This window comes from Tursiops truncatus, chromosome 6 (assembly GCF_011762595.2).
Source record: "Tursiops truncatus isolate mTurTru1 chromosome 6, mTurTru1.mat.Y, whole genome shotgun sequence".
Classification (NCBI taxonomy): Eukaryota; Metazoa; Chordata; class Mammalia; order Artiodactyla; family Delphinidae; genus Tursiops; species Tursiops truncatus.
In genome coordinates this window covers 44021086-44042607 of record NC_047039.1, presented here as the reverse complement: position 1 = coordinate 44042607, position 21522 = coordinate 44021086, and the positions used below count along the sequence as shown (strand labels likewise).

At 38.3% G+C, this 21522-nt stretch overlaps 1 long non-coding RNA gene across 1 annotated transcript in view; it reads left to right on the top strand.

Annotated features, from left to right (window-relative positions):
- Positions 1-683: 683 nt before the first annotated feature.
- Positions 684-21522, top strand: part of LOC141278875 (uncharacterized) — a 37466-nt gene continuing 16627 nt past the window's right edge. The window contains exons 1-2 of the long non-coding RNA XR_012332271.1: positions 684-802; positions 11862-12023. This is a non-coding gene — a long non-coding RNA (uncharacterized lncRNA). The remainder of the gene's footprint in view (positions 803-11861; positions 12024-21522) is intronic.

Here is a 21522-nt window from a genome sequence, read left to right as displayed (position 1 = left end):
TATCCTTATTTGAAGTAATTGCAAACATGGATCAAGGGTTAATGAAGTGTGATGGAGAAAAGTGAGGTGATGACAGTGGGTGTTCAATAGCAATGTTGTGACCTGTTGGAAACTTTGAAATCTGATTTCTTCCTTTTTGCTAATGAAGATTATCTTTTCACATATATCAGAATGGTGAGCTTATGTATTGGGGAACATCTCATGAGCTGTATCAAACATACTTGAAATCATTTTCAGAATCATTTGATCTGAGCAATTACGATTGTCCTACCCAGGTGACTCTTGTCATCCAAGCCAAGTAGGTCTTCTAGTCCTTTGCTCTTTCTTCCCTTGTCTCCTCAGCTCCAGGTGCGTCCCCAATATGATTATGTATCTGGGCTTTCTCATCCTGCTGGGTTTATCTTTTCTGAAAATTTCTCAAACATGACATGGATGTAAGTCTGCAAGTCATTGACACCCAATTACCTGAGAATGATAAAGAAACCATGAACATGAAAGTGCTTTCAAATTCTTGTCTCACTAAATATTAATTTTTAAGTCAAAATTTTGTTACTTGTTATTTTTTACATTTTTATTATTAAGCAATAGGTGAAACTTTTAATAAAATGCCATGTGGGAAATTTGTAATGTTTCCACTCAATTCGAAAAATAAAAGAAATTTGATGTTTATCTTCAAACCATAGAGAAGACATCGTATTGCTCATCCCATACCTAATGACTGAGGTGGCTTGCTGGATGTACTGGCTGGAGCTACAGAGAAGGACACAGATGGACTTCACTCTTTGCCTGGGATTGACAGCATGTGAGCAAAATGCTTTGCTGTAATTAGGGTAATTTTGTGTGCAATAGGGAAAAACAACCCCTTAAATATCAGTGTGGTATTCAATAGCAAAATATGTCTAGACATGTGAAACCTTCCACACTAAAAGAAGTTATTGAAAAATGATTCATTTTTACATCCTCCACCTGCTGCCTGATTCTTCATCATATTGATTTGCGAAAGAAAAAACTTTTTCCAAATCATAGTACTGAGAAATGTTGCTAATAAGATATGTAGCTTTTAGCTCTCAGTCTTTATTGAGCATCACCCATGTGCTAGATGCTGTTTAGAAAAATCAGGGTAAATGTCTTTATCTTAATAAATCAATTTTCATAAAAATTTTCTTTGTCACTCAGAGTTTAGGATCAACTAAACATGGATGATATTTGATCTTTTTAAGAGCAGGAAATTATGACTTTGGAAATATGCTTTTTATGCAAGGATAGATGTTTATTATAATAAGATTAAAGTTGTTTTTCTCTGTCATCTCACTAATCTGGATACTTTAGAGACATTGTTTTAGACATTCTTCTGTATCCATTGTTTTTTTAACCTGTAATTACAAGGATAACAATTAACAGTTCCTTAAACAAATAGTTTGCTTTTCTCACATAGCAGGGACTCAGGATGTAGGTGGCTACTCTTTGTTGTTTGAGCAGCTCAGTGTCAGAGGCAGCGTCTCTGCATTTTTCTTTACCTTTTCCTGATAGTCATTGGATGGTTATTGTTGCTCCAGGCCTCATGCCTATATTCATGCAGGATGTAGAGGGGCAGATGTACTGCTGGAGAAGTAAGCTTCTTTTATCATAAAGCAAAGTTTTCCAGATTACCCCAGCAAACTTCCACTTACAAATCACTGGGTAGAATTCAGGCATATGGCCATTCCTGGCTTCAAATATTCTGAGACATGTTTGGGAATGGATCTTAGATTAGCTATCCAACAAAGCCTGATAACTCTTGCAGCTAACTTTGTGTTTAATGACTAGACTTGATGCTGTGGCTGAGTGAAAACAGCCGTACATTGAAGCTTTGTTACAAAGGAAAAGGAGGTGGACTTAAGATCAAATCGTCTGGGTTTAAATCTCAACTCTGTAGTTCCTCTGTTGGGATCTTAGGCAAGCCACTTACTTTTATAAGCTTCAGTTTCCACATCTCTGAAAGAAGATAAGAATTCCTTTTTTATAAGTGTGATAAGGATTAAATAAGTAAGATGTCTTAGAATATCAAGTACAGATTTAAATAGAAATTTACTAAATCGTTGTTATATTCATTCTTTCATTCATATATTCTGTTGGTCAATATAAACTTTATTTAAGAGAAGCAATTGAGGAGAGATTATCACTGGTCAAGTTTGCTTCTATGAGGCCAAAGATGCAGTAGTTGTTCACCTCAGGGTCTTATTTCTGAAGGGGTGTGTGTGTGTGTGTGTGTGTGTGTGTGTGTGTGTGTGTGTGGTTACTCTAGCCTCCAGATGGCAATGAGACAAGGACGGAGGGAGGAAGGAAATTAACTTTTTTTGAACACCTCTTGACCTGCCTCTCTTATCGTCATATCATTTTTTACCTGATAAGCAGACATTTTTCTTTTCTTTTACTTTAAACTAGGCTATTAAACTAAAAGCAGAATGGCGTGACCTCTCATATTTCTAAGTTGCCCATATTGTGCAGTTTTTCCATCTCATTCACTCTTTTATTTCCCTGGGAACCCATCACAAGTCCCTGGAGGCTACACAGAAAGACAGTTTTGTTAAATACTGCTCAGGGTCGCACACCAAATCTTTCCTTCCTTTCAACCTCCAACTAATATTCCACAAATAGATTGATACCCAATTATCTCTCTCTGAGAGTATATTTCTTTCCTATCTAGAACTCCTCTATCCAGTTCCATCCAGAGATAAAAAATAGCCATTACTCAATACTAATTTGGAGTCTGAACTTCAGGAAATGTTGTCCACTTCTTCAAGTATTGCCTCTTCTCTGAAGTTCATTGTGCCGTCTTTGCTGCCCTGCTGGTCTGTCCAGATGTAGCCAACATAGCATATCCACAGTTTGCTGTGGGTTTATTCCTGAGGCCTGTGATCTGGGAACCTTGCTGCATATGGGTTATATAACACTGTGTCATATGCAGTGATTTCTAAATATGAACATGTGACCATATGAACAAAAATATGTCTTCTGAATAAGAAAACATGATCTCTTTGTTCTTCCCTCTATCCATATATCCATCCTTCCCTCCCTTCCTCCATCCTTGTTTGTCTCTGTCCTCTCCCTCCCCCTCTCCCCATCTCTCTCATATCTGGGTAATCTACGGAAGGGGGCACTCTGAGAAATGACTAGTAGTCTGTGTGTAACACACTGATGTGTTACAGATTGAGAATTTATCTCTCCTGAAGAATGGTACATGGAATCTAACCAGTCATTGAATGGTTGCTAGAGATGCTCTGCTCAGTCTCTGTAAATAGATGAAAACAGGCATGAGGAAGATGAGTAGGGCTAAGTATTGACTCCAGACTTTCCTCTAGAGGGAGCTGATGGTCAGCCAAGAGAAAACCAACAGTGAGATTAGTCAAAAGCTAGTGAGAAGGGAGGGAGACGCAAGAGGGAGGAGATATGGGGATGTATGTATATGTATAGCTGATTCACTTTGTTATAAAGCAGAAACTAACGCACCATTGTAAAGCAATTATACTCCAATAAAGATGTTTAAAAAAAAAAAAGCTAGTGAGGAAGCTTTGAACGTGGGCAATATCACAATGCTGGGTGGGGCTGAGCAATTAATCCTATAAGCCTGTGGACTTAAAAAACATTGGAAACTCTCAGTATAATATCAGAGCCATCTTAATGCTATTTGCCCATGCTATAGTGCTAAAACCTTGATTTCCTCCCTGGAGACTAATTGAAAGATTTTATGAACTTTGAGCCACCCACCCATTCTTCTATCCCCCTCCCATTAAATATTTGCTGAGCTTATATTATGTGCTTAATGCTGTGCCAGATATTGGGGACGCAGAATTAAATTGTCATTGTCCCTAACCTCAAGGAAATAAATGAATGAAGCAGATAGTTACAATTTAGTGCAAAAGTGCTAATTTGAAAATATGTGTGTGATATGATAGTAGGGAATAAAGTATATGGGGGATTAGCATGAAGAATTGAAATGTGTATATGGTCAATCTACCTATAGCCATCTCAGAAAACTAGGGAACAGGCTGACAAGGCATGAAAGAGGACCATCATAAAATCCATTGAGTCAGGGGCTCCCCGTCACCTACCATCTAAACTCTTTGCCTGGTACTCAAAGCTCAACATTTAATTGTTGGCTTGCAATACCCACTGGTGGTTCCCAGAACATGTCTTGTTATTTTACATATTCATTTCATTGTATATGTTGTTTCTCCCCATTGATATCTTCTCCTCTTTCACTCTACCCTCTTTTGTCCACCTGCTTTCAAGAACTCGCTACCCTAGGATTTTAGACTGACTTCATTTTCAGTAGGTATCAGCTCAGTTATCACTGATTCAGAGATGTCTTCCCTTTTAAAATCTAAAGTGGCAACGCCATCCACATTCACCATCACATCATTCTTTCTTATTTTCCTCATGGCACTTTTCTATATCTGAGTTTGTACTTCATTTATTTGTTTACCATCTATGTCCACCTTGATTAACAAGTAAACTTCCTGAGACAGAGGCGTTGACAATCTTATTCACTGCTGTGTTTTCAGGGTCTAGAATCAAGCCTGGTAAATAATAAGTGCTTAATCAATATTTGTTGAATTGATGAAATAATTAATTAATAGACCATCGTTTTCCATTGGAGTACATGCCTCTTGGGAGAAGGGGTCATCAGTTTTCATCTGTGTGTTCTATATACACTCTTTGGCACATCATAGATGCTCAGTAAATAATTATTGAGTGAATGAAGGGGGACCAAGGAAGTTTTTGCAGATGACTCCAGGGCTGGAGCTAAGGTGTTAATATTGAAGTTCTTTTTGGAACATGAGCTATCTGCTCAGCTAGGACAGTTCCAGAGTGATTGCTTCTCCAATTGGAGCATGACTACTGACCTGAGACTGCCTCAGTTGACAAATTAAACTTGCTAGCCCTGAGCATAAGAATAGCCTTTGCAAACTCAAATGGCTGGGGAGGTGGCGGGGAGAGGACAACCATCATACAGCCCTTTGATTTCCCATAGTCTTGGTTTCTGCAGCAATTATGGAATTGTGGGAGTCTTAGGACCTATGTTAAACATGGCAAAATTCAAATGAGTAGTATCAAAATGCCAGAATACTTGCCAAAAGTTGTTCACTTTGCTTGATGTCCTAAAAAGCAGAGTCAATATATAGTGTCCGCAGTTTGCATGCACATTTCTTACTTTTAAAAAATAAATTTCTTGTAAAATGTAAGACGTTTTAACCTTGCTGAGGAGTTTGCCTGTGGCTACATGGAAATTTTAAGATGCAATTGCTTGAGCAAAAAGTTACAGTATTTAGTAAAAATATAAGTTCGAAAGATGAAGCATATTATTTATCTTATTCAGACCAGTCAAAGTCCAAACTGAGTGTTCATGCTGCTTGTAATAATACAGGAATATTCCTGCCTTCATGTATGTATGAATTACTCTGACTAAAGTTTAGAGGAAAACAAAAATCATCCTTGGACTTAGATTCCTTAAAAAATCTTCAGATACAAGGGTAAAATTGTTTGATAAAATTATTAACAATCAAAATGTGTCCTCAAAATAGGTTTGCCCAAAAACATTCTCCATATATGGATTTGATTTGTAACAGGAATCATATAATTTATGTGCCAAGTGGTGTTGAAGAGCCTCTACTTAATTGCATTAGCATGAATAAAATGACTGAAGTCATTGGTGATGGAAAGAAGCGTGATTTAGTATTAGATTTTCTGGTGGAGGAAGCTTCACTGTTTGGCTTTCATTCCTCCATAGGCTCAGGCAGAGGGTGGGTGGTTAGGCAGTCACTTTCTCTCTGAAACATAGCCGGGGTCTGAATCCCTAACTTGAAAAGAAAGTAGTGAAAGTTCTTTCAAGTTAATCACACGTTATGATCTATCAGGACCTTGGAGATATTTTGAAATATTTTATAAATCTGAATGAATCAAATTATCTGGACCTTAATTTATTCAAAACATTGTCTTGAGTCATTTGGAAGGTGAGAATCCTGAATCCTTGCCCTTGATAGGCTTATAATCTGTTGTTACACATGGGATAATTTGCACATAAAATGTAAACTGTGCAATGAATGGGTCAGTCGTGAAATGACAGAGGAATTAAAAATAATGGCTGACATTTCTAGGTCTCATGCTGAGTAAAATTTAAGAATCGGTCAGTATATCTTAACATTCCTTTAAACTTTTCACACATATTCCCAGTTGGAGTAGAAATATTGGAAGTAAGGAGCATAATTTCAACCTTTTGAATGATTTGAAATATCTAATGTTTCAATGTATATATTGTTTTAAGTTAAAATAACTGGTTTTTCCACAAGATAATTGTATACTATGAGGATAATTATATTAAAAGAAGTATCTTGGAAAACACTTCCCCCACTCCCTGTACATTCCAATGGCTTCTAGTACTTCTTCCATATCAACTTATAATGACACATCATGAGTGGTTATCTCCCCCACTTGCACATGAGCTGCATAGGGGCTTGTTTGTCTTGTTCTAACAGAGTATTTGATGGACTAGGTGGTAAATAAGTATTCAGTGCCTTAAAGAGCAAATGAATAAACCCTCATATCCTTTATTGTGATACCCTTGGCTTATATTACTGGGTATCTCTAACCACATTGGCTTTGCTTTGGGTTTCTTTGAACATACCAATCTCCTGCCTGAAGTTTCTACAAATATCTTCTGTTTTCTTAGAAAAGTTTCCTTGTTCTCCTTCTCTAGCCTGTCCTCTGTCACCATTACCTCCTCAGAGAGAACTTTTCTGACCACCATGCCTAAAAGCCATCATTCTGCTACTATCTCAGGTCCTTTATTTTTTTCCATAATAGCATATATAATGTTATTATTTATTTTCTTTTTTCCCCCCATATCTGCTGTATTGTAATCTTCATGATGTCAGGCAAATGTCTTTAATGTCCACTCCTGCAACTCCCATGCCTAGCACAGTGCTGGATACATAGAAGTCAATAAATATTGGTTAAAGGAATAAATAATGCTCAGTGTAGGACACATTCATTAGCAAAATTTACTATCAAACTCATTAGATAGATTTATGCATAATTTCCTGTGAAAAAGATATAACTCCACTTTTTTTTTTCACTGATCTAGCAATTTGGTGTATTGAGACACCATGGTAGAAAGCCACTTGGATATAATGTATGGTTACAAAGAAACAGAAAAGAGAGCATTTTCTTTAGGACAGAATATTCCATTTGGGAAGGTGAAGTATGTGACAGGAAAGCACCTAGGTTGATAACTTCTCATGGCTTACTGTTTTAGATTTTTTCATCATCTGAATTCTTCACCTCTTTCCCTCTGTCTCTGTGTCTCTGTGTCTCTCTCTCTGTCTCTCTCTCTCTCTTCCTCTCCCCCTCCCTCCCTCCCTCACACTATTTCCCTCTCTCTCTTCTCTCTCCTCTCTCCTTCACCCTCTCTCAACTGTTTCTTGCTATGAGAATGCTGAAATTCTATATCACATTCATCTGTTTGAATATTCTACTTGCTGGACATTGTTTTTCCTACTTAGGTAAGATTTTTATATTTAAAAATTGTGCCCCACTTAATTCTCTGGCTTCACCCACACTAAAGAAACAGGAGAAAGTGCACCTGCCCACAGAAGTGGACTGGCTTGGGGAATGCTTTATTTCCAATGACCATCTCAGGGATATCATTCTCTTAAAATAAGGATGTTGATTCTAAGGATGATTGTAACAACAATAAAATGTAGATGATCACATAACCCACATTTCCCCAAATGACATCAGCCTGAGACCACCAGGCTCACAATAATACCAAGAAACGTTCTTACTCATTGCCCTTCACCAGTATCATTGGAACCTCAGCTGATGCCTCTTCATGACCATCCTCAGGGTATCACTGGAAAGTCTCACTTGCTCTTGACTGGCCATGACAGTCCGCTGCTTCAGTGTTACAGAATAGTAATAGTTTGCCCTGACAATATAAGCAATTCCCACTTGTCATCACCTGGCTTGATATCAGGAGTCAAGCAATGTCAACTCTTTCTGGAATTAGCAAGTCAACCATTTCTTCTCCTCCAGAATCCCCTGTTCCTGTGCTATGGTGGAGAATGCCCCACCCACTCTAACATGTTGCAGAAGTGTATCCATAAATTGGGCTCTCAGTTCCTTAAAATGACTAGTGAAAATTTTAATCTTCTAGATTCCCTAGGATCCTGGTGAAAATTTCCTTTAGGAATAGTCTAGAATAGATCTTCAACCACTCAAAAGGTAGTTCATGGAGCAGTGGTATAGGCATCATCTGAGAGCTTGCTAGAAATGCAGATTCTCGGGCTCTGCCTCAGTCCTGCCAAATCAGAATATGTATTTTAATGTGATTCTCAGGTGATATGTAGCACATTGAAGTCTGAGAAGCATTGATAGATGATTAGAGCAATTTTTCCTACTTTCTCCTTGGTGAAAGCCACCAAACTAGCTTTTTCATCACCAGCCACCCTCTCTTGCCTCAGTGGTTATGAATAATTGAGTTTCTTAGTGTCTTAAAGGTCTTAGTTCTCTGGACAGCCTTGAGCTCCCAGCAATGCCTTCCTCATAGGCTTCCCGGATACACACAAACTTGCCTGAACATGCAATAGATCTTTTATGAGCCCTTGCATTGGAGTTTCAGTCACACAAATTATACCTTAAAAGAGAAATCATAATAACACCAATTATAATACATGCCTTAAATTTCCATTGTACTTTTCTCTTTTTGAAGCATTTGAATTTGCTAGATTCATCGTGTTTCCTAAACAACTGAGTGAAGGGGCTAGAACTGGTATTATTATACCTGTTTTGCTGATGAAGAACTGATGTTACCAAGTCCAAGATTGTACTGCTCTCCACATGACAGGCCAATAAATCGAGAGACGAGTTGTTGGGGCAAGAAATAGCAAATTTAGGTGATGGGGCAAGAAATAGCAGATCGAGATGGTGGACTAGTGTCCCAAAGAACCATCTTACCCAAGTTAAAATTTAGGCTTCTTTTATACTAAAAGGGGAGGGGGAGTGGCTGGTCTTTGCAAACTTCTTGGTGCATGAATCCTTTGTTCTTGCAGCTGTGTAAGTAGGTCTGGTTAAAACGTTCCTATAAACCTCCAACAAGACAATTGTTTTTTGTTCTGCAACTTTTATCTCTGTATGGATAGAAAAGTGTTATACACTTAAAGGTCAGAGCCTTGAGAATGGGCTATCATGTATATTTCAGGCTATAGGCAACATTGTTTTACAAAGGTGCAGAGCCAGCATGACTAAGCACAGGTAACAGAGCACAAGGGTTAGAGCTAAAAGAACAGATCCAATATGGAGTCAGGTTTGTTCTTCTCTGTCACACTGAGGCTCATAGTGATAAATCTAGTTCCCAGAGAGCATACTTGGCACATCTTTTGACTTCAGTTCTTTCACTGCACAAGCCGAATCAAGTAAAAATGAACATAGGGCAAGTGAGAATGCAATTACGACAAAACGTGGCTGCTGTTTTGAAGATTTAAGTCATCAGGAGAGGTTTAATATTAGCTTTATGGTCCTAAGAACACATCTGCATGACTGGAGAGCTTTTAATGCTAAAATATTTTATTAAACAGAAAAAATTAACTGAGAAAAATATTTCAGAATAGATATGCTCCTGGAAAGCAGCTGAAAGCAATATCACCAACATTTTGACAGTCTTACTTAAGTTAAAGCAGTCGCTATGTTACTTTTATTATCTTTGAAAATGTTAAAGGAATGCCAACTTTGTGTTTGCATCTCTTCAGTTTTTGAACTCAAATGAATTTTATTTCAAATGGGATTGGTTTGGAATGAAATGCTTTATGCCAGCTTTAAAATAAATCCTCAGGTGTAGTCCTAAGACTGCTGTACTCTTTAGTGATGAGGCAAAATGTTGGTTGGAAAGCAAGGCACTCTTTTAAATTCCTACCCAAAGTAAGCAGAAGATGAATTGTTTTTTATTTTTTAAATTTTACCTTGCTTTCTCAAGGGGAGATTGATTTGGCACCTTTGGAAAGGACTAAACATACTTTCTTAGGTTTTCTTCAGAACCCTTTGTTTACTTTTTGTGTCAAATGTAATAAACCTCCTCCCATCTATGGGAAGGGGTGCTTGACTGCTCGGCAGCACCCAGAGATTTTCTTGGCTGTGAAAAAATAGGAGCCAAAAGACAAGGTGGGTACTGGCTCAGCTGGGAGATATTTCTTACTGAGCTTTCTCTGCTCTGGATACACTGATGCAAGTATATACGGTTATTCCATTCCAGGCCAGATCTCACTGCCTGCATTACCAGCAAACCCAAGCTCTCTTATGTTTCTGGTTGCCTCAGTCCTATTTGGGTCCTTTCTCTGGACTCTCCCAGTAGCCTGTTGTGGTCCTTAGACGCTCCAGAACTAATGAAGCTTTTTCTTTTCATTTAGTATTTTTTAACACTCATTTCTTTTCCTTTTCCATCTCTCCTCCTTTCTTCTCCTGCTCTTCTTCTTCTTCCTCCTCCTTTTCCCTTCCTCTTTTTGACAATCCTCTACTTCTTTCAGTTTCTCTGTGGTTAATTTTTTATTTTAGATTAATACCAGTCTTTTCTAGTGAAATCGTAGAAGTCTTCAGGATATTAGTTGACAATCTGAAACAATCACTGTAGAAATTTATCTGTTTTACTAGAGAGTAGCATAGTTATTTTAATGACATCCCAAGCTTGGATACTGTGTGTCTGAAACTATATATTACCTGAACCAGCCCACTTCTGGACCAGGTGCTTAGCACCTAATAACAGAGAAGCCACTTGCCCCAGCTCCGTTCATGACAAGAATCTTGTACCTTCTCATCTTTTTGCTACACCTGCTCCATATTTTTTAGCTGCAATTGTCCAATTACTTAAGTTTTATAACTTCTCTCCCTATTTTTGACTTTAACCTCACCATGTTGGGTCTGTTAATAGACTTAAATTTCTGTGATTTGGGGTAATTTGTGATTTTCTTTCTGTATGTAACATAATTAAGTGCTGACCCTTGTGACCCAACCCTGGAACTGCTTGATGGGGTTGGTTTTCCATCTCTCCTACCCCAGCCTTCAGAAGTGCTTAACTGACAGAGGCAAGCCTTAAACCCCCTTTTCACAATGAAATTGAGCCAATAATCAATGTTCGTTAAATCCTTGCCTAACTGATACAATGAAGGGCAGGGTTACCCCAGATATAATGAATCTGATTTTCTTACAAATTCTTTATCTCTATCTCACTGTTAAATATTTATTTAAATTTATTGAAATTTACATAAGTGAAGAAGGCAACAAAGATGTAGATTACTTTCTCCAATAGGTGTATTCCTGAAATCAGGTGTAAATAGAAGGCCTGTACATGTATTCTTATTAAAATATCTTAGGGGGTATTTGAAGAAAGCTCAGGATAAACCTTTACACAGTAAAAGAAAAAAAAGAAAAATCCTTGTGTTCTGTATCAGTCAGCACAGGCAGGTTCATGCTACAGTAACAAATAACTCCCCAGTCATAACAAGCGTATTTATTCCTCATACTATTTTTCCAAAGTGGGTTGGTCAGGAAGCTCTGGAAAGCTGATGGAAGCTCCATCTTCACACATGCTTCTAGGATCACTCCAGTGGGTGAGGGGGAAAGAGAACTCAGGAGCATCTCACACCAGCATTTAAGTGTTCTGACTTGGAAATGTTGGACCAATGTCCAGACCTACTCTCATTGTCCTGCCCAACAAAAAAGGGCTAAGATAGTCTTCTGTATGGGTAGAAGGAAAGGAGAATGGGCAGCACTAATGACTATCACAGTCTGCCTTTTGGTTATCAAAATTTTGCTCCTCTCTCCTTCTTCCACAGGTAAAATACACTCTTTCCCTCTGGTCCCTAAGAGAGACAACCCAAATTCCATCCAGTCGTAACATCAAGCATCAAGTCTAGAATCTCTGGTAATCTTATATCAAGAATGAAGCAAGACATTGTCACCGGGTCCAGACATGGCTCCTGATGATCCAGAGACATGTAAGTTAAAAAGGCAAATCATCGACCTCCTTACTCACCAACCTCCCGACACCCAATAGACGGTGGTAAAATGGCACCTAGATAATTTCAATAAACACTCTTATTTGGAAGGTGTACAATTGGGAGGCATACACATCACTGGTTTATTGCAAGTCAGAATCCTCACCTGGTGAATGTTATCAAGGCCTCATCTCCTGGAGCAAGAAGGGCTCCTTGGCTCATTACTTACATGGTCTTTGACCTCTGGGAGAGTCTCCCTTTCTGTGATCTTTCTTGGCCACATTTGAAGTGGGTGTCAGGGAATACACCTCCCTTGGGGGTTAGGCACACTTCTTACCTTACATCTGATCCAATAATGATTGAAGCCTCAGTATTATTGTAAGCCATGAACTATCACATTTTCTTTTAGTTCAGGCTGATTCTTTTGGCAATATAATTCACTCAGAAACTTCACTGGATTTCTATCTCTTTGATTTCAGTCAGCTTCATGTACAAAAAATGCATGACAGTTCCTTTCTAGATAATTACTCGTATTTGTTGAGTGTCTTTGCTTCCTCACTCCCATGCCTCCCTCTATTTCTCTCTTGCTCTTACTCTCTTGATTTTAATATGGGTATCTTGTGTCTATCAGATGTCCAGAACCATGCTTTTCATCTGTTTTCCCTAAACAATTTTGTGATTTTAAAGCATTTTCTAGGTCTTACCGTGTGTATAATAATGTTCCCCGAAAGATGTCCACATCCTAATCCCTAGACTTGCAAATATGCTATATTATGTTGTGAAGGGGAATTAACGTTACAGATGGATTAAGTTTGTGAATCAGCTGACCTTAAAACAGGGAGGGAATCCTAAATTATCCAGGTGGGCCCAAGGTAATCACAAGAGTCCCTAAAAGCAGAAGTTAGAAGCAGAAGTAGTCAGTGTCAGAGTTAGAGTGATGCAATATTAGAAAGATTGGGCCATTCCTGGCTTTGGGAATGGAAGGAAGCCACAAGCCAAGAAGTGTAGGCAGCCTTTAGAAGCTGGAGAAGGCAAGAAAATGTATTACCCCCTAGAGCCTCCAGAAACACCTGGATTTTAGCCCAGAAAGCCCCATTTAAGACTATCAGAACTATAAGAGTAAATATACATTATTTAAAGCCAACAAGTTTGTAGTAATTTGTTACAGAAGCAACAGGAAACCAATACACATCTTGAATCTGTTCAGAGCTTTCAACACTAGCTTTTAACACTGTTGCCATAACCTTAATTTAGTGTTAGCTGCAAGGCTGAGTTTTAATCAGCCTTGTTGCTCAAAAACCATTTCTCAATTACATATTTTACTGTTTAAGTGTGAAAAGTATCATTTCTTCTAACACTACAAGCCCCTGAATTTGAGAATTTTCTATTTCCTTTTTATTATGACTTGTAAACCAATTAGTTCTTTCTTCAGCTTCTCTACACTATAATACTTTGTCATATAGAGCCAATAGCAGCCAAAACATGTTACTAACACTTTGTTTTCCAACTTGCTCCCCTAGTTCTCCACGATTATTAGATGTATAGTATGCCTTCAGAGTTATAGTACATGACATTTTATCAAATATTCTGCTCCTCCATAACATGGGTCACCATTCTTCCAGTGCCATGGACAGTATTCTCACCACAGTTTTTTTTATCATACTACATTTTTGTTATGGTAGGAGCCGACTTCTCTGTACTAATTTCCATTGGTTAGGATCTGTATCCAATCTACACAAAATGGGAGAGATTATACTGTGTAACAAATAATCCTAAAATCTTAAGTGACTTAAAAAAGAAAGGTTCATTTCTCATTCACACTCTGTCTATCCTGGGGGATCTGCTCTGCTTCATTTTAACTCCAGAATCTAAGCTGGTAGAGTAACCACACTCTGAAACATTGCCAGTCTCGAAGGCAGAGGGAGAGAATGCATGACTAATCACATACTGGCCCCTGTGCTTTCACTGACTGGCGGCACACACACATTCAGTTACATTTCCTTGGCCAAAGCAAATAGCACAGCTGCATCAAACTCCAAGGAAGCAGAGAAGTACATTCTTACGATATGCCTGTAAAGAGAGCAGGAAATATTTGATGAGCAGCACTAATGACTACCACACCCTTTACTGATTTTTGTATATTGAGGTTTATTATAGTAGGCTACAATGTATTCAGAATTGGGAACCATACTCTGGGAAAATACAACTCTGCAGAAATATTTTTGCATATTTGCAACAGAGTTCTAAATGAAAGACACTTGTAGTCATAACCAGATGCTTCTTCTGACTTCATATTTTAAAAACTTACTAGTTTGCAAATACATTTTAGAATATAAGAAATATATTTTTAAAAAACTGACATAATACCCCAACTCAACACCTAGGTATATATCCAGAAAGAAATCCAAAATGCCAATGATGTAAAAATGTGTAATTCAATGTTATTTATAATGAAAAATTTGCAACATCCCATGCAGTTTTAAATAGGGTAAAGTACAGTACATTCATGCACTGTAATATTGTGTGGCAATTATATAAATATTAAATACCAGAAATTGCTCTCAACCTGACATTAATTTAAGAAGTAGATTATAATAATGCATATACAGTTTGAACTTCAACTTCTATGAATATATGCAGAGAAAATGACTGAAAGAAAAATATAAATACTAATCATAGCTCTATGTGAGTGATTACAACTGGTTATAATTGTTTTTTCCCATTTTCATTTTCCAAATTTTCTACAGTAACAATATTTACTTTTATGTCCAAAACAGTAAACATAATAAAGGAGAATAAAAATATATTTCTTTCTAAAAAGGATTCATGGTGCCTGTCACTAAAACTGTTAAAATGGAAACTGAAAGTTAAAACCATGTTTGGTGGGCCAAATTCTAATGATGGGCCCTCCAAGATTCCCATCACCTGGTATTTAATTAAACACTAAGTATGCTGAGGCTGGAGTTAAGGTTTCTAATCAGGTGACCTTTAAATAGGGAGATGATCCTGGGTTGTCCAGGTGGGCCCAATGTGATCATGTGAGCCCTTAAAACCGGAGGAGGAGGGTAGAAGGATCAGTTAGAGAGAAGCGGCAGAAGGGGAGGTCAGAGAAGCTGTTGATGGCTTTGAAGATGGAGGAAGGCGACTGCAAGTCAAGGAATGCAGGTAAGTTCTAGAAGTTGAGAACAGCCCCTGGCTGACAGCAAAAAATTTCTGAGAGTTTGGAAGTAGCTTATTCCCCAGAGTCTCTAATGAGGAACATAACCCTGCAATACCTTGATTTTAGCCCATTGAGACTGTGAAGACTTCTGATACATGGAAACTGTGAGATAAATTTATGTTGTTTTAAGCTTCTAAATAGGTTGTAAGCTGTTATAGCAGCAATAGAAAATTAATACACCATGAAATGGAGGTATACCAAAATAGGCTGATTCAAAGGGCTAATACAGTTACTGTGAATGAAGATTAAATGTGGCTTTGAACTTCTTGGTAGTCAAAGCAGAAAGGGAAACAGTGGATGATAATTTTACTTATGAGAGCTCAAAACATCTATGTGACAGTTGCTTTAATGGGGACCTGTGTGCAATAACCTCCTCGTAGACCTGTTTGCCCTAAGTTCTAGGCCATCCCAAGTCCAATCTTTGTATTTATTGCATAGAATGATCATTCAACAATCAAACTGAATTGTCACTTTCCTGCTTAATACCCTTCAGTAGCTCCCCCTCACTTACAGGGTGAGTTTCAAGCTCCTCAACATGGCACAAAAGTTCCTTCAAATCTGACTCATTTCTACTTCCAGATTCACCTGCCATTACACAAAAGCACCTACAATCCACCTATATACTTGCAGGCCTCTCAACTCAACACCCTTTTTACAGTCTTAGCATTTACACATGTTCTATCCTGGGCCTAGAATGGCTTTTCCTTCTTTTCCTCCTGAGGAATGGTTCATATACCATGGTCCTGCTAAAATGTGTTCTCTTTGGTGAAGCCTCACTTCCTTATGGCCCCCCTCACCCATCCCCTGTAGGAAGAGTAAGTCATTTCTCTCTCTGTCCTCCTGTGGTGCCCTGTTCCTTGTTCAGTTGCAGTAGGTAGCTGTTGTGACAAAATCACTGGCTTACATATCAGTCACCCCTAGATGGTAGCTCTGATATCAAACCCCAAATAAGAATTAGGAATCAAAAGCTTTACAAAAAGCTTTACAAAACAAAATCACTCCTTACAAAATGCCTTTTGGAGTGAAGTTAATATTTTTAGTTAGGGAATTCTCAGCTGAAAAAACAGAAATGAATATCTGAGTATGGAAAAGATGAATTTGGTTAAGCCGATTTTAAAACTACAAAGCATAATTTAGGTGCATTTCTAAGTTATTACCTAATTCTTGTGTCAGATACACCTGATGTGGGGAAAAGCTCAAATCATCCTCTAGGGTGACCTCAGGTTACCAGCTTGAGGCTCAGTCAGAAATACAAAGAAACCATGGAATGAGGAGGCAGGAGGAGCTGTAATTGAGAGCACAGGTGCTGGCAGCTTTCTCTGTTGACTTGCTATAGCCCAGTTACCCGGGCCGGTGACTTAATACCTGCAAATCTCACGTTTCTTCATTTGAAAAAGAAGCAAATCTGGCTGTTGAGAGAATTGAATTATATAATCCATGTAGAATGCTCAACACAGTTCTTGACACTTAGAAAGTACTCAGTCAATCTCTGATAACATTAACATTCTAATCACACTGGACATAATTCATTAGGAAACGTAAGACGGCCCTACTTTCTAGTTACTGAAAAGAGACAATGTAAAACTAGCCCAGGGGCTTTGGGACCCAGTATTCACTATGTAATGACATCTCACCTTGGCCAAGTCATGTTACCTCTGTAATCAATCTTTAGTTTCTTTCCCTTTAAAATGGGGCTGTCATGTGCGTTGCCTACCCTCTAGAGCATGTGAAAGTACTTTGGAACCAGTAAAGCAAAGTGTCAGTGGACTCTACCGCTACTAATATGCCACCACTATTACTATTGCTAGTATCCACCCCCCTTTTTTTTAATTACTGGCACTATTTCCCATCCTGTGAAGTGGAATCACACAGTGGTCTCAAGAAACATTCACTCAGTATCTCCACAGTGTGTGATCTAGTACAACAGGTGTCAGGCTTTAGGAAGGATATAAGATAGCAGATCAAGCTTTCTGCTTTATTCTAAGTAATATCAATGACTGATTTGAGAAGGAAGAGTTTGACTTGGGGAGACCAGTCTGGGGGATTTTGCAATAGCACAGGTCAGGAGTAATGAGGGTCTGCTGTAGGATGGGAACAAAGGAAAAGGAGATGAGGTGTTGAGCCCCTTGTGTCATAGTCTAAGCATGGGCTTTGGCTGGGTTTGCTTACATAGATATCCATCCTTGCTGCTGGAACTCAGTGTATCCCCACCCAGTGACTTCCTGTCACCTCTAGATCCTGGAACAGAGATGATAGTGATGATTGTCATAATGATACTAGCTAATGTTTATGGAGTGCCTACAGGTGCCCAGCATAAGTATTAGTTTACTTCTCAGAGAAATCTGACAAAATTGGTGCTGTCATTACCTCTATATTTCAGATAAATAGAGGCAGAGAAATGTAAAATAATTTTCCCAAGAATACACTTTATAATAAGTAGTACATACTAGATTAAAACCCAAGGCAGTCTGGCTCCAGAGTCTATACTCTTAACCACTGTTCCATGGTGATCTTAATGATAGTGGTATTAAGAACAAATATTATGGGCTTCCTCTGCTATACCCTGTGCTGAAGGCCATACATGAACTCGCCTCTTGATTGATCAAGTAATGGCAGCTCAGTCACATGCACTCTTTCAGCAAGACCTCCAATCTTAAAGCATTGAACTAGGTCAGTGCTCCTGACTGCAGCTACAATTCCTTAGAGTGTATGATCCACATCCAGGACATGGAGCATTCAGGGATGGAAATGGGCCTTGCAGAAAAGAATTTCTATTCTCTGAATTTCTTCCTGCTGCCAGAAGCCCTCTAGATCTCATTCATTTACTGCATCCAAAAGGAAGCCTGCCAATGCCATGACCCAGTATAGTGACATCCTTAAATCAAGGGGCATACCCTATGTCTATACAGAGAGTCTTCCAGGCTACCAGTTTACTAACATGAGGACCTTGAGCACCTTATGCAACTTAACCATTATTACTGAGTAGTAGAAACAATGCCTATGAAAGGACATTACTTTTAATATTCCTTTTTAATTCCCTTAATTATACATTACACAGTTTTTTGTCCCTGAATTTTGGCTACCTCATTCTCTTGGGCAGGTTAATTTCTGTGAACCCTAGTTTCCTCATGTATAAAATTAGGATAATAGTGGGTGTTGGGCTTAAATGAGATAATCCATGGAATACAGAACTTAGCAGTGTTTGACTCATTTAGTAAGTATCCAATAAACGTTAGCTGTTAAATCATCTTCTTTTTCAACAACCTCATCCAATGTAAAGGCATCTAGAGCATTCTGGCATAACTAAAATTATTAAGTATGAAGGTTTTCCCAAAGGGCTGCCTTATATAAAAAGTAGAAAGATGGGATTCTTGTTCCCATCTGATTTCATGCACTTTAGGGTTAAGAATAATGTAGGAATACAGGCTGGTAGGAAATGAACTAGCCTTCTGAAACAAAACCTAAAATGCTAGAGAAAAATGTTGCATATTTCCATCCAAGGGGCCTGAGGGGGAGCTATAATTAGAGATATTAAGTCATTTCAACTTTTCCCATCCCCATAATCAACACTTTCATTTTACTTTTAGAGGAGAAAGGAGGTTGAATCTCAGATGGCTAGGAAAGGGTGGAGAGAGGGTTATAGAAGACTGAATAGACCATCAGTGACATAGTTTCTATTAAGAATGTCAGCGTAAAGAAAAATTCCAGGGCAAGGGAACAAAATTAAACTCAAAGAATTTAAAATGCAGAATTTAGGAGCAATATCTCACGGACATCAACATGCAAATGACTAAGGAGTGGAACCTGGAGTTAGGGGTTAGTACCTTTGAACATTGGCTCTGAAAGTGCATGAAAATGCTTGCTTTCTTTTTTTGTTTAAGCAAGATGGGGCAGAGGGTAAGCCACAATACCTAGCATTGCATCACCCTTTGGAGCCAAGCTGCCCCTGAGAGGGTTCCCCTGATTGTCAGGACTGAGGAGAAGTCCAGGTGATGGTGGAGGCTGATCCTGCCGAGTCCCTTTAAACCCTCACATTTCCACTGAGAAGGTGGCAACCAGAGCCCAGTGCAAATACAGGTGTCACCTCAACTTTTTCATGTCCTCTTGTCTAATCTGCTAATTCTAACCTGTTTTGCATTCAGTTCCTGAACAATTTCCATTCTTCTCAGGTTTCAGATACATTATTCTGATACGTACTTAGGACTTTTCTCTGCCTTTGTACCTATAACTACTTTTGCTACAGACAAGCACCTCAGTTTGCACATGACCTCGTCTACCCTGGTCACCACAGGACTTGGTAACTTGGTGTAAATAACTGGTTAATACACCTAAAGGGAGAAAAGGGAACCCTCTTGCACTGTTGGTGGGAATGTAAATTGATACAGCCACTATGGAGAACAGTATGGAGGTTCTTTAAAAAACTAAAAATAGAACTACCATATGACCCAGCAATCCCACTACTGGGCATATACCCTGAGAAAACCATAATTCAAAAAGAGTCATGTACCACAATGTTCATTGCAGCTCTATTTACAATAGCCATGTCATGGAAGCAACCTAAGTGTCCATCGACAGATGAATGGATAAAGATGTGGCACATATATACAATGGAATATTACTCAGCCATAAAAAGAAATGAAATTGAATTATTTGTAGTGAGGTGGATGGCCCTAGAGTCTGTCATACAGAGTGAAGTAAGTCAGAAAGAGAAAAACAAATACTGTATGCTAACATGTATATATGGAATCTAAAAACAAAAAATTTCTGAAGAACCTACGGGCAAGACAGGAATAAAGATGCAGGCGTAGAGAATGGACTTGAGGACACAGGGAGGGGGAAGGGTAAGCTGGGATGAAGTGAGAGAGTAGCACTGACATATATACACTACCAAATGTAAAATAGATAGCTAGTGGGAAGCAGCCACATAGCACAGGGAGATCAGCTCATTGCTTTGTGACCACCTAGAGGGGTGGGATAGGGAGGGTGGGAGGGAGACGCAAGAGGGAGGAGATATGGGGATATCTGTATACGTATAGCTGATTCACTTTTCTTTACAGCAGAAACTAACACACCATTGTGAAGCAATTATACTCCAATAAAGATGTTAAAATAAATAAATAACAAAAATACACCTAAAGGGTTTGTTTTGGCCATACAAGGTTGAGGACAGGTTAAAAAAAAATTATAAATCTGTCTCAGCCAAAAAGTGCTTGGAGACTGGTAGGAACGGCATCAAGAAATTTATGCCATCACATGGCTTTTCTTTACTCATCTGCTCCAAATGAATCACCCCTCTCTCATCCAGGTACAATTGCTCCAGCTTGTCTCAGTCTATACGGTTGGCCATCTGCATATTTGAATTACCCTAATAATAAAAAAAATTCAAATGAACAAATCCAATAAAGTAAAGAATTTCTAAACTGGGCTAGGTATTTTGAAAAATAAATACAAATGATTTCACTTTTTTAATTCAGAATATGCTCAGCCTAGAATGATATTTAGCTTCCCAGAAGGAACAGAGTTTGATTAAAGAAAAATATGCTTTTATGAATCCAAAAGGAACACAAGTTAAATTTGGTAAATGCAGACATTCTTATGAAAGAGGAACAAAAAACAGAAATCAAATGAGAAAATAGCCCCAGATATTAACATATGAAGGAATAAAAAAGAAGCTTCTCTGCTTCCAACTTAAAGTTTTAGAGTTAAGAGCAAATAAAAAATCCTTAGCTCATTTATGTGACTTGATTACCTTTTCAAAATGTAAAACAAAGAAAATCGTCGAGAGTAGAGAAGATACTGAGAAATGGAAAATGTTTCCATGCAGCATTTTCTATTTTAAAGAGAAAATCTTACTCAAAGAGAAGTACATAAGCAGAGATCAGTAGCTCTGATATTTACCTTTCCTTGTGGAACAGATTACAGCAACCTACAATATCCGATTAGTTGTCTACACAGCACCCCTACGGTTACCACTGCTGAGACAGCTGTACATAAACCCATGCAGGAGTGACTTTGTAAGGGAAGAAGATGCAAAAGTCTTCATACACTCTAAGAGATATCCAAGGCCCTATTCTCCTGAAAACAGGATGTGAAGATTATTACACAGTAGCAGAAGTGTCCCTTGATTTCACTCCAACATAAGAAATGTAGAAATTGAGCTAAAAGATAGATTGCTTAATAAAACAATTGATAAACACAAACCAATGGGGATATATACAAAGGAGAATGGACTATGACAACCCTAGGAGATTGTTTAATATAATGTCAAAAGCTACCAAT